Here is a 14,311-nt window from a genome sequence, read left to right on the forward strand (position 1 = left end):
CACACAACTTATCAGAGTGATTCTAGGTATTCACCAGTGTCATGCTGTTGTAGAGTGCAACTCCGCTTTCCATGAATGGATGGGCTTCACGTACAGAGCGAATCCTCAGTTGGAATTTCCGAGAACACTGGCTTCTCGAAACAATATCCGATGACCAACAACCATCACATAATGCTTATCACACACAACCCACTGCATCTAATCTCTGCACGGGACCAATTCATTTTCTACCTTTTTCACTGATTCCTCAGTGAAAACAAACATCTTTAAAAACCCCGAATTTGCGTGGATCCTCGAAATTTTTCCCTCGTTTTATTCGAGGGTACTCAAGATTATTGTGGGTCGTACGTGGATTTCAATACTTGATTAAGGACGTTTGGCTTAGAGACATAATGAGCCATGTCTTGACCAGCGAACCTATTCAAGTCAGTCGAAATTTCCTCTTTAGGTAAACATGAGTAGTGTAGTACATGAACATACCAATCAACAAGACCCTTTTCTGTGCTCGGAACAAGCAGTTAGATTGCAGTTGTCCAAAACGTGCCAACATAATTGTAACAACTGCTCCTCAGGAATATAAGTTCATTATTGAACGAAAGAGACTGCCGTTTACGTAACTGGCCCAGCTGAGCACATTTCCATTACCAGCAAAGATGACGTCGTCGGTGTGTTGACGTTGGGGTTTTCGACGACAAAACACTAATAGCTGAAATATAAGTATTATTCTCAGCAGTAGATTCGTGCAAAATTTTGCCCTTTTTTACTTTCCTTCGGAAAAACCCCTGGTTCAGGATACGTCCACTATTCCCCTTTCTTCACATGTACAGGCTTACCATCCCAAATCGGCTGGTATCGAAAGCATTTTTTGCTTCCAGTAGACCGTTTGAGCTAATCGTTTTTATCCACATCTCATTCACATCACATTTTATCTACTTGCACTAGCGTATTTTCAGATACATATCATTTTAGCTCTAAGGATGCAAAATGTCCCTCTAAAACAATCGTTACGCAGGACTACTGGACTCTTGTAAACCAACTCAAGATTTATGCATCATGTTTTAGGGGGGAAAAGCGTTGTTTGTTACAGTCGCTTAGTAAACGGCATAATATATGCCTTGTTTTATAAGAGAAATCTGAGGTTGCAGTATTTATTTTTGTGCACCAAAAATGAAGTGCATTCCATGGAGAAATACTAAGCTTGAGGGTTACCTGACTTGTTTTACTTAATTGTTTTCGCCAAGCTTTGTTCCCAAACATTATTGTCTATCGAACTGGAAGACGGTGCCGTTTTTGGTAGACCTGCTACCCAGAATTAACTATCAGTGAATTAAATGTGACACCTTGGTTCGGCGGGCTCCAAATTGTTAAACAAAACTGGATTTCCGATAACGAAACCCTCAATGTTTATCAGTGTTCAGAGTTTTCGCTGTCAAAACATAGCTGTTTTTTCGTAGCATCTTTTATTTACGCACATGTGGTGGGCATATATAGCCAAGTTAATTATTGCTGTACAGGAAAAACAAAACACTCCGCGTTTGTTTTGTGATCCCGGTTTGGACCATGGTGTTTCTTACCCATCTGATTTGAAAGTGGTATGGTTTGCAGAGATTGTCATCTCACTTCCATATCGCTTCGACTTGTAAAGCAAACTCAACACTGTGTGATCCATCACCAAAATGATGCGTAGCATGCTGCGGAACTGAAAATATGGCCCGCTTTATCCTGCAACCCATCAGGGTCGGCTTCAGGTCGTCTGTATCTGCATCCGTGAAACATCGTCCAAAATCGGATGGGGTTTCAATGCGTTTCTCATGCTGTTTGTACGGCTCAGCCACGATCCGTATTTCGATGTGATCCTGGCTCGAAGATATGAACATCAGAATTGTCACTGCTACGTTGATGACGTGCAACCGAATGGCTTATTTAGTTGTATTTAAAGCCTTAGAGTAAAAGGGAATTTAAATGATTGGATGGGGATGACCTGATGCTATTCTTCTGCAAATATCCTGAGGTTCCCACTCCTTGAAGTGAGGAAGCAGACAATCAAAGTCACTACCAGTTTCTCCAGCCAAGAACAAGGGTCCATGATCACTCCATTCTGTGAGATGGTCGCACTGAAAGTACCCAAGCGCTTTGCCACCGATTTCTCACCGGTAGGAGGAGTCACAGGTCACCATATTCTGCGGCATTGCAAATTAAGCCTGAAAAACAGTGCTGTTGGTTGTCTGTACATTTAACGTTGCTCCAGAAACACATTGGTTGGGAAGATAGGGTTGGCGCTGCCTACACCTGACCGAAATCCCGTTAGCCCCTCACATATCAGGGTTTCACTTACCTCCATAATACGCCAAAGATTCAGCGACGCCATGTGGTTTCTCAAAACTGGAAGCGATCCGAGGTTCCTGTTCTTACTACATTTAGTGCGAGTGCCTTTTCTGAAGATGAATTCTAATACTGCCTCTTCCCAGTCCGTTGAGACGTGTCCTCCATATCAAGCTGTACAGGGACTAGGTGAAGTATTCATCACTATCGAGAAGCAGAGGATGTCGTAGGACGTTAACACCAAAAACACCATGAGGCTTGAGTAGAAATATGTGCCCCCAAGGGTGAAGACGACACCATATTAGCAGTCCATGTTTTCGTTGAATGCCTATATTCCAAGTTGGAGATAGCAGTGGGACCAAAGTTTCGGTTATTCTCTTCAGCTGGTCATCAGGAAATCGATATGAGCCTTGAGAAATTCATTGACATTAGCCTTCAGAGGACCAGTTATGTGAATCAAATAAAAAGCCGCAAACATTTCCAGCATAGTTTGGATCTTTCAAATCCGGCGGAATAGATCTCTGCATAGTTAACTCCAGTGCTCATTAGCTTCGAATCAGCCGGAATGCATTCAAAAAGCCGATTGTGATAATTTTATTTGATTTCTGTGTCCACCAGCTTTTCACTGGCTGAGCAAGGTTTTGCTTTCTGTGAAGACTTAAAAGGCGCAGTGAATAACAGTTGTGAACAGATTCACGGTTAGTGTCTACGCAGACATTGTGGAGAAGGTAGCAGGTAGTATTTGGCCTACACCATCGAAAACGGATGTAGCCAAGTTAGGTTAGACGCTGTCATCAGGTTATCAAAAGGCTTCCACTGTTCCAGAAACTAAGACTTAAAGGAACAGTCTGTGAGTTGCACACACATAAAGCACATTCCCTCAGTTGTCCCTGCGCCTCATGTGTAGCCCTAATCCCACCTACCTGAGTATCCATCCCGTCAGCAATCACGAATGATTATGAAACTGATAAAAGAGCACGTAGAACATTATGGAATTCGCCCTCATCAGATTCCGTCGGGATGTGCGTAAATAGGGAGCGGTGGATTTAGTTTTCTCGGGAGTATTTTACAGAATTCATCGGAAAAAACTGCACGAAGGCAACCATCAACGGGTATCCAATCAACTGGAGCTAATTAATCAACACATTAGATACACTGGCATACCCAGCTGCAGTGATCTCCACGTCTTCACTTGCTAGCTCGATCATTGAAGCTTTGTCACCTGCATTTCAGAGGGTAGTGAATCTAATTACTAAAATTGAAAGTGATCATAGTAAGAGCTTCGACCACCATTGGGGCATGCAAAAAATCTGTGGTAAAAAGCAAAAACCGATATCATCACATTTGCTCTTTGTATATTGTCCTTTTGGGTACCGGAAGAACAATGAAAACGGCAGAAAATCTGCCAGCTTTTGTTGGAGAAAAGTTAAAAAAGAAGTGCAAATGAATAGTCCATGTTGTTAACTCCCCGCAGTAGTTTCTACTGTCAACACAGAAAAAAAATTACATCAGAAAGATAGAAGACATTCATTTGTAGATTGTCTCACTTGAGAAACAATAACGGAAATAGCGTTTAGTCGCACCAGCATCCAAAGTAGGATCATACAGAATCTCAGATATACAAAAAAGAGCAAGTGAATTTGAGATATCGAGCCAGCATAATTTAACTTTGTTTATTTGTTTTCCTTGATTTGTGGAAGAAACAAAGGGGATACCGTTTTCGCCTACATTGACTGTAATGTTTTGACATTAAATCGACATCGAAGACAAATAAATTAGACCACTGTGACCTTAGTATTTCCTGTGATTCATACTATGCAGTGCACCAATGGGAGTCGAGAAACTTCCGAATAAACAACGGTCCCGTACTTTCCGTTACAGACGTGTTTGTTTTTATTTTCCATGTCTTTGAAATCTTAGATCAATTATATATTCATTTCGCTTTGATCTAGCTTCTATACCAAATATCCAGGATAAACTCATACTATTGAAGTAATGTCCCTGACATTTTATTGTGACAAATTCTGTGTCAAACAACCTAGCAGCACCGTTGATTTGTTTCAAACTTGTTGGAAATTATCAGCACCATGAATCTTTTAAACCTCCAGGTCGACTCATACTTTGAATTTCCAGGTTGGTAGTTTATGACTGAGACCAAGAGTTTGTGGTCCAGAGCGGCGGATCAGCAATGTGATCAGCTAGTACTTAGACAGGACACACCAATATTTGTCCTTCTGTCTAAGACTTTACTTAATGTGCTCTCATGTTGTCCGGTTACCTGAGTAACAAATTCTGAGATTGAACGCCTAAGCAACTTGTAACCCAATTTCCCTTCTGGGCTACCCAGTAATCAACCAATGCTTAAAAGATTGTGGATTCAAGTCTCACTTACTATTTGTGAGGTTCGCGATGAGGACAACACAACTGTACCGTGCTTCTCGTATTTTAGGTGTGGATTTGCCTGCAGTAACCTGGGTTTGGTATCCAGAAAGGGACTTTCTGCTTCCTATTTAAGTATGGACAACACACTGTACCGTGCTTCTCGTATTTTAAGTGTGGATTTGCCTGCAGTAACCTGGGTTTGGTATCCAGAAAGGGACTTTCTGCTTCCTATTTAAGTATCAGATCCCCTTAGGATGTTTATTCCGAATCCACTTTCTCTACATCAGGTAAGCTTCATGACTATTTACGTTATTAGATTCAGTTTTGTGTGCGTGCCCACTGTATTTTTGTTTCAACTACGTACACAGTGAGTTGTGTAAAAAAAATGGTTTATACCGAAAGACAACTCGCTCTATTTTTTGTTGACGATGGTGTCACAGAACATTCAGAAACAGCTAAGAGACGAAATCTCATAAAGTACCCTCAATTACTTACATTAATTGTTTTACGTGACGCAAAAACAACTAAATTGACACATTTCTGGTTTAGCTAAATTTGCGCCAAAATATAACCCTGGATATAGCCCTATTTAAAGTTCTGGTGTCACAGAACCAGCGCTCCAACGGCATATTACTTCAATCAATGGATAATCTGCCTAGTTCTGTAAATAACTTAATATTGCATGCGGGCCCTGTGCTTTATTTTTAACATTTACAACCAAAGAATCCAGGCAACCTTTATATGCAAAGCATTCTTTCAAATTTAATTAGGGGAAGGAAACAAAAATCTTCTCCAACCTTTGTAGTATGACACTGTTTTCAGTACAAAAATTCGCTTCGTTAGAATTTCCAAATTGCCCATATTTCTTCCTTTTTAAAATATGATTTTTCTGTGTCCAATAAATGACAACACAATAATTTCGGATTGGACATATTTCATACTTCACCAGTTTTGTTCCGATATGCCTTTGTCTCGAATCCAGGCCAGAATAAGTTTATTGGTTTACACATAACTTTTCAAACGATGTTGGGAAAAGTATATAAACCTCCAGTTAATTTGCTTACAACTCAATCATCCATATTGCGTTTGTAACAAGACCTGTATCTTTCCCCGTCTTGGCGCATGATATGAGCTTGCGTGTGCGAACCAGTCAGGCGTGCCTTGTTTTTCCACGACTGTCTATTAACGACTTTGCGTTTTGGCAGTCGGCCTTGAAGTTTGTTCAAAACGTTCTTTCTGAGCATCAAAGAATTCAGTGTACCTGAAGTGATTGAATTAGGGGCAAAACGTGGTTGTTGTTAGTTTTATTTGGTTTAAAAGAATACCTACTAGAGCAAGAGTTCTCAATGGTTAATTTTGCCTGCTAGGTATTTCTTAGAAGAATCCTGATAAACCAGGATGCATTACTGAAGAATGGTTTGATCGTATTCGTTTGATTATCACTTCGTCTATCATCAGGCGTCATTGGCTGAAGACGCACGAATACTTGTCACAGGAAACACAGACTATTAGTTTGTACGGTCATCTTTCTGTTCTGGCGTAATTATTCCAGTGCGTCTAAATCAAAGGGAGCACTGGACTCGAGTTTCGCTCTTATTGGAGCTCATCAGCAATGTATATCCAATGACCGTGCCGGGATTTGATCCCCCGACATATGACATGTCTTTTCGTGACGTCCGTCTGTTCAGACGTGATAATTCAGATGCATCCAACGTGCGTTGGTGGAGTAGTGGTTACACGCTCACCTCGCATTTCAGATGCCTGGGGTTCAACTCCCAGCACGGTCAACGAGGGTGGTGTGAATATGAACAAAAATACCTACGCCGCTAAACCCCGAAATATTAGTTTGCAGTATGTTTGATAACACTAGGACTTATTTAGAACCCCTGGACCAGTAGCACATGTTGGCTGGGATATAAATGCCGGGTGAGTCTTGTTAACGACGGTTGCACTGAAATCTAGGGTTTCGAACATCCTGATAAATAATCTGTTTGCTGGAGTCCAGTGGAATCAACTGAACAGGCGCTAAATGTGGGAGATGGATTTTACTTTAGCCAACTGTGCTAGAGATCGTAATTACCTAGTGGGCATAGGGTGAGTTCCCTCTCATCTGTCAGAGAACTAAACCACGAAATTAATTTTAGGCGTTATGCGTGAGCCAAAAACAAAGCGAAAATGCAGTAAGTTTCATCCAGGTCAACTGGTGAATTCCTGTTGCGGCATAGACCACTCGTTCCGCTGAAAACCCCGCGTGAGTTATCAATGCACAAAAATTTCATCTGCATAAAGTTTTCAAGTAGATGGTCTTAGTAAGTTTCGAGTCTTAGTTTTCCCTACTAATCGTTTTCCAGTAGACGACGTGTGTTATTTAGGGCCTCGAGTTAAGCACGAATGAAGGCGTGTATTTGCTTTAGTCCTCATTTTACTAAACGTCCTGTTTCGTGAAATACCTGCATCACGGTGTTATTTCAGGAACGTTTCTGTTCTGCGACCAGTCAGTGGAACTTGCAAAGCTTGCTTGGGTTTGATACCGCGATGCCTAGAAACACAATGCTGTGATTTTCAGCATTCGCTTACATCATCTGATAGCCGCACAAATTGTTCCCGTTCATATCACGTGGATGCGCTCATTCAGAGTGAAAACGTTTAAGCCTACACAAGAACAAAGCACTACCAATAATCGGGTCACATTCTGACCAGATGCGAACCAGAAAAATAAATTAACTCAGCCGGAACCCACAAATACAATCGGTTGTCTCATAAATTCATTTCAGTCTAACAACTTTCTGTACGCAGATGCCCCGGCATGCGTGAAACCTTGCGTAATATTCTTCGCGTGAAACATCATTTCCTATGGCAATATTGGTCGCAAATCAACAAAATTCCATAGGTGCCAAAGGTTTGTAGATCACTGATCACACAAATGAAATCTGATGAACACAGTTCTCGATCCTCTAACTGGATGAGTTTTGTGAGGTTGTGCGTTTGCCTTTATTCTTGGATTCCGTGAATGTGCAAGCTAGTAGTCAAATATGCCTTCACAATGGTATTCATTTGCAAATTAGGCTGTCAGACAAGTCGTATTTTGTGCACTATGTACGCTGTTCAGTCTCATTCAGTGATGCATCGGTTTCACTTGTGCCCATAAACCAAACAAAGGAGATCCAAATACGAAACAATCGTTACGCGAGCGGTCGACAGAGTATTATGCCAGCAATTTTGAATATCGCATATGGCTCTAATATACATTTTCTCAAGCTATTAGGGGAATTCTGTAAAAGAAAACAAAGACGATAGTTCTAATCTGAGAAGCCTCTTTGAAGAAACACCACGTATCAAACCTCTCTCCAGCACATAACTTGCATTGAGCTTTAGATAGCTTTAGGCTACTTGATAGTAAACAATTCACGGTGCACAAATGAAGTTTCGAGCTCTAGCACGCACTCAAGTGGTTATGTGTATAACGCGACTTTCCTTTACTCAGATATTCACGCCCCAAAAATTTACGAAACCATACAGTTTGCAAACAGTTTCGGAAACCCTGTACGCTTGCTTAAATGTATGAAGACTTTCTGCAAACACGGTGGCCAAGGTGTATCTGGGACTATTGAACCGGTGGTCATAGAGTATACACTCTTAGTAAATCTGCCTTCTTCCCTATACGAAAGCCCAAAAAGAGTTGGCTGAAATTTAGATTGCAGTTTCCTTCTGCATTTTGGACAGTAGTTATCAGCGCTACCATCCCCCGTATAGACTAGGAAGCATTCAGTGAAATACGAGGCGTTCAAATTCTAAATAAAACATGAGTGTCCATGAATTATTCGAACACTCAGTGCTTACATGCTTTCGTTCGACTGATGTGGCCAGACTAAGGCCCTTCAGCTATGAAGCTGGCCGACGAATGGAGGTAGGTAAATCCCCTTACGATCAATCACTGTGATGGTGCCTGTGAATGCATCCATTCAGCACCCATTGTGCGATGTTTAAGCACACACCGACCTAGTATCTACCCGTAAGAGCTAAACAGCCGTCAACTGTGTTGCTTTAACAACCTCTGGATAACCCTTCATAGAAAAGTGCGTTTTTTGCGTATTCAAAGAAGCTTAATGCGGAACCTAATATGCATTTTAGGCCGAAATCCTTCTTCAAAGGCAAGGCTGTTGGATGCGTAACACAGAAAAGCGATTGTCAGCTCAATAGTTGTACTAACACTGCACTCTGAACTTAAACACATGGCGAAATTTCCATTTCGTGTCTTCTTTACCCACAAAGTTTCGTGAACGCACAGAAAAATTTTCACTGCAAATCCCGGTTTACAGTTGTGTCATTTTACTGGTTTATTTGAGCAATGCATGTGACGTTTGCTTCTCGCCAACGGAAGGAAACAGATAGACAAAACCTGTCATGCGTGTTTATATGGATCATTCGGCAAGATCAGCATGCACAGAAACTAGGTATATAAAAACATCTCCGCACGAACTGAGATTAGATTGGATTAAGAGCAACATTCTCATTGATGTTATGTAACACCGCTATATCATCCCTTACGGAATGGTTCATTTCCCGCAAACTGGAATCCAGTGGGACATTTTATTTGTGTTTATTATCAGTAAATTTTTAGCCAGACAAAACCGTCAATATTGATCACGCTAACGCATTTTCGCACAATAAATTAAACGTACACCAAAGACCCTTCAAAGAACCTCACTACACGCCTAAATTCAACACAATATAAGTGAAAGTTCAAATGAAAGTTTCATCGGATACACCTTCCTTTCTTTAGAAGTTATTCAAAGTTAATATACTTCAGTAAATTGGAAATTAATTGCACAGTGACTCCTTTCCCATATCTGACCAAAAATAATTACTTTCCTACAAATAATTTGAAGCCTTCGGTCGGCTTGATATGATCAGTATTTGACACGTTACCACAGAAGAGAACGTAGAACTGTAACGCCTAAAGTGACAAAATCTACATGTATGTTCCCTTGATCTTGCAAATAAAATTGAACAATCCGGAAGAATCTAGCAAAAAAGTGCTACGGAAATAATTTTTATTGTGCTTCACAATTGACGCCACCGATCTTTTGTGGTGTATAATCATGAACCAATTCACTGGATCAGATTATTTTATCTAACAGAGGCATAAGATTAAGGGGAGTACGCTGAGGACTTATGTTAGATTTCCGCCTGTTGCCGGGTGGTGTCACATATCTCTTCAGATAACTGGTCCAAAGAGAGGGATACAATAATGAAACATTTTGCTGAATATACGATCCTGTGCTAAGGCCGTGATCTCAAAGCAAAGAATTGGTTAATTAGCCTAAACGCACCATTTGGATGCCCTGTCTGACAGGCAACGTGTAGTCTAATTCACCAACGGACGGTCAGTAATAATTGCGGCGGAACCGAATTCTACGAAGTTTATCTGCTTTTGTTCAGTAGTCGCAACTGGGCAGTGAACAATATATTGAATTGGACTTGGGCAGACAGCATAGATGTGTAGACTGTGGTTCTATAGGAAATTAACAGTAAATCGTGAGGAGAATCAAAGAAAAGCTTACGGCTAGATTGAACCTTTGGCAGTTAGCAACACATGATAGCACACGAAGGGCAGTGTGCTATTGGACAACTTAAACGGGAGAAATGTTGTTCAGTACAAAGTGGGACAAATTTTCAACTACAAGGCCAGAAATAAATGTAAGCAAATCGTCTATAGGAAAACGGTTAGGGTAGAGTCAAATTTGTATAAAATAGAACAGTTCAGTCTTGAAACTTGATCAGTCACCGAAAGGGTGATGAATTAGCCTGAGGAATCGGGAAACAAACAAATAATTAACAATGACATTATGTTAATTGGGGTATTTACTCATCGTTGAAACTCGTAGATTCCATTGTAAACAGTGTACTTTTGAAACATAGAGGGAGCTTAAGGCATATGATATTTGGAATACACTGCTCGCGATTCTTCAATTCGTTGCTTTTGAACTCTGAAAACTGATTAGATATTTTTTCCATAATACAGAGATAAGACTTTGCCAGTCAAGGAAGTCATTTGTATAAAACCTATGTCCAAATAATCTCTTTTCACATCAGGTATCACACCATTCAGCCATGATTTTTTTAAGAAAAAATGGTTGGTCCATTGCACCTAAAACACATACCGTATGTTTGTATGATTAAAAAAGGAATGTTTTTGTAGAAAAAGATGGATGATTCTTGCAGCACCTGACAGCATTTAGTACTTTTCGTTTATAAACCGACTACACGTTGGTTATGAACAAGTGTTTATCTTAGTCAACTACAATCAATATGAAACGTCCCACACACCTGAGATTTTATTAACACAGAGGAAACGTTTACGCATATAGTTTGCGGGACAATGCACTTTTGAAAACCGTAAAATTTAAATCATTGAATTCCGCACTTTGAAAGCACGTGTTTACTTGAAGCTAAACTAGGAAAGGCCTTTTCATATGCAGCCACTCTGTAACATATGTGATGTTAACTAAAACGGATTGTGTTTGGGTCAAAAGTAAACCCACTGAGGTGCCAGTTCATGTTGGTCTTGACATTCTGATGATAATCTTGTCTCACTAGTTGATTCCTCTTGTTACTTGACGTGACCAGAAGCAAACCATTTATTTATTCATTTTTGAAATAGCCTTGCTAAGCTCTGTCTAGAGAGTTGTTGCCTAGTCTGAAATCAAACCACGCCACTTTACAACGCACCTTCACTTTAACATTAATTAAATGCTATCCGGGACACAGTCACTAAAGATCGTCTTCGGTGACGAATTCGTTTTTTTACTTGCTTTCTATCTTTTAAGTATAGTAGCACAGTTTTCTCACGCCTACCGGAAAATAATATAAATCCTCACATGTAAATTGGTCTCCGTAAAAATTCGTTGGAATAATCAGCCTTATATACGATCTCGCCCCCGGTGTGTGAAACTGCCTCCGGTCCACGAAAGAAACGTGTAGCTATCATTTCGTAGACAATTTTGGGAACAGGTTCAGCTTCAACACGTTACAAAAACGACACGCCTGGGATGCGCACTAAGGATGACTTCAAACAACGATGAGGAGGCTTTGGAGTTCCGTCGAATATTCAGCATTGACTGGACTCACCGAAAGGCTGAAATATAAATTGAAAAAACGGCTAAACCCGCTCAAGGCTCTAATCCAAACGGGCTTTTTAGTCCATGAAAAGCCCGTTGTCTTTCTCAGCTGTTATTATTTACTTTATAAGATGGAGTGGTGTTTAAGGTGTTAATTTGCTCAGGCGCAATTGGATGCGCGGCATCCCGGAATCATCGAGAATATTCAGCCGCACCCGAATTCTCTATTGTTTGGGGGCTTTTAGGTTCTTCCTGTAGAACAGAACTGCTTATCTATTGTGAATGCAGCAAAGAGTTTTACCATGTTAACAGTTTGCCGACAGAAATTTAAGCATTTCCTAGGGGTGTCACCAGTGCCAAATTCACTAGTACTCATGCGGGTTGGGTAGAAAACATTATTTGTGATCTGCGGCTGTGCACCTTCTACCCTGAAATGATAGCCGACAGTTCCTCGTTGTATACTATTTTTTACACGACTACAATAATGAGGGTATTACAATCAGATCTAAATCGTGAATACCAAATATGGAAATATCGTCACCATCGGGGAGGGAAACATTGGTGTTGGTACGGAGTACTCTCTGCCGTACAAACACAAAGTGTAGCTAATCATATTTAAATCCTTAAAATTGGAGAAAGAGACAAGAATGAACGGGGGAAAGACTTGGCGCAAGCATACTTCAGACATCGTGAGATGTCCACACTCCTAAGCCCATGAAATGGAAACAAACTAGCGTAACGGAAGCCTTTGACACTGGTCAGACACCACTTCCTCCGTGCTTTTAATGATCCTGAAACTGAACCGAACCAATAACATAGTATACAAAAGATAGCAAGTATGTTTTTCCCACAAATTCACGTGCATCTGAGCGAAAATAGACGTCATGGCTACGCTTGATTGTTTTTTGTGATTCAGTTAGCCAATTTATGGACTTCTGTAGGCTCTAAACTGCTTTGCTAGGACAAAGGCCGGCGAATAACTTCATACAGGGTTTAATCCTCCCCAATTCGGATTGATTTTCACTAATGACCAAATGCATCGTGCGGAAATATTTTGTAGAAACGCTTGCGGGTTACTCACACTCCTCTGCATGTTGCATTTGTTTTTCTACCAACACCACCCGCCCAAATTTTGATTCAGTTGGATTTCGTTACTGTTATGCACTTGAACTGGATTGCACAACAGAGAAAATGGAATACTCTTTGTTTATCACGGGAAAATGTGGTTGTTGCTCTAGTTCGTAATTTGAACGCTTGCAACATGTTTATTCTGTCATTATCGGAGGTGCAGTTAAGACCGAACTAAGATCAAACTAAAAAGTAACGCGTGTAGCTGCAGTCCAACTATTCATGTTATAGGAAACTGATTATCGCGTCAATGTATACTACGGTGAAATCACCATGTTTTAACTGCTATTTCGGTTGCAATTTAAGCGCTCAACATTTGTCTGAGTAATGCTTTAAGTACCGACGTTTGCTCCGAGTATCAGACTATATGAGTGTTGCGTGCAAGCAAAACTATGCTGTGTTGAATCGGGCCACTCTTGATTCTCCCTTACGAAACATTTAAACCTCAGCAATAAATTGTGAATCTATAGCATAGTATATCATTTAGAAGCTTTATGACAGCATTCCAATCGAGTTGCTAAAATAAAGGCGTGAACATCCTTCCGTAGTAATCTGTAAGCTCCTGGGTAACAGGTAAATTTATTTGCACTTGAGTTTATTGCAGTTTTTTCATTGGTTCCATACAGAAACAGTTATTCATAGCCGATAGTGTAATTTTTCTTCTGAATTTGGGGAGCACTTTTGGTGGAAGCTTCAGAAATGAGAGACAGGCCCTTACACAGTCACATGTTTCTCACGGAGAAATTGAGACCTCAAAGGACCTGGTCAGAGAAATACTTAATTTTCCTCGAAAATGCACTGAAGTGAATTGTACACACATGTTGAGCTGCGAAGGCCATACACAGCTGCTGGCAACAACACCGATTTGAAGAAATACAACCGAGGTATACATTAGTCAAACTGAAGTAAGCTAATGCACTCTAGAAAAGCGAGGATCAAGCACACATGACATTTACAAGTTGGCTTTCTTTAACGTAGTAAAGTGACAACATACTAAAACACACGTCAAAACGGTTTGACAGTGACAACATTGACTTGCGAAGGTCCACATTTCACGCCAGAGTGGTGGAGAAACTGGATACATATGGTAATATTTTGTTTGCACATATTTGTATATGGCCACGAAGCACACAGATGAGCCGCAAAGTAGGCAAGTTCTCCCTTGTTATAAAATCAATGGAACCAATTTTTAAAAAATTAATGTGGCTTTTGTGATTGTCTGTCAGTATTATTCATTGCAATTCTTTCTGCGTCAAAACACCAAAGAGCGTACCGAAAGCAATCTTCAATTTGAATACAACGATACTTAATGAAATATGAATTAAAATATTGTACCAACAACCTACATCCAGATGGAA

This window comes from Opisthorchis viverrini, assembly GCF_000715545.1.
Source record: "Opisthorchis viverrini unplaced genomic scaffold opera_v5_21, whole genome shotgun sequence".
Taxonomy (NCBI): domain Eukaryota; kingdom Metazoa; phylum Platyhelminthes; class Trematoda; order Opisthorchiida; family Opisthorchiidae; genus Opisthorchis; species Opisthorchis viverrini.